Raw genomic sequence first — 211 nt, forward strand, 5'->3', positions numbered from 1 at the left:
GTTGAATGTTTACCGGTGTAACATGGTCCCTCTCTTTCCTGCTTTTTCATTTAAGCTCGGCGCATGCTTACGGTGCTATCAATGAGTGTGCACTTCTTCCAATGCGATGTGTTTGACGCACTAGCACAAATCGCTCAGACACTTAGCGTTATACCACAGGGCGTCGAAAAGAAATACAGTAAGTCAATTGGTGCCTCCTTACATCGTAGTC

Source organism: Pollicipes pollicipes, unplaced genomic scaffold (genome assembly GCF_011947565.3).
Source record: "Pollicipes pollicipes isolate AB1234 unplaced genomic scaffold, Ppol_2.1 Scaffold_7231;HRSCAF=8579_pilon_pilon_pilon, whole genome shotgun sequence".
Classification (NCBI taxonomy): Eukaryota; Metazoa; Arthropoda; class Thecostraca; order Pollicipedomorpha; family Pollicipedidae; genus Pollicipes; species Pollicipes pollicipes.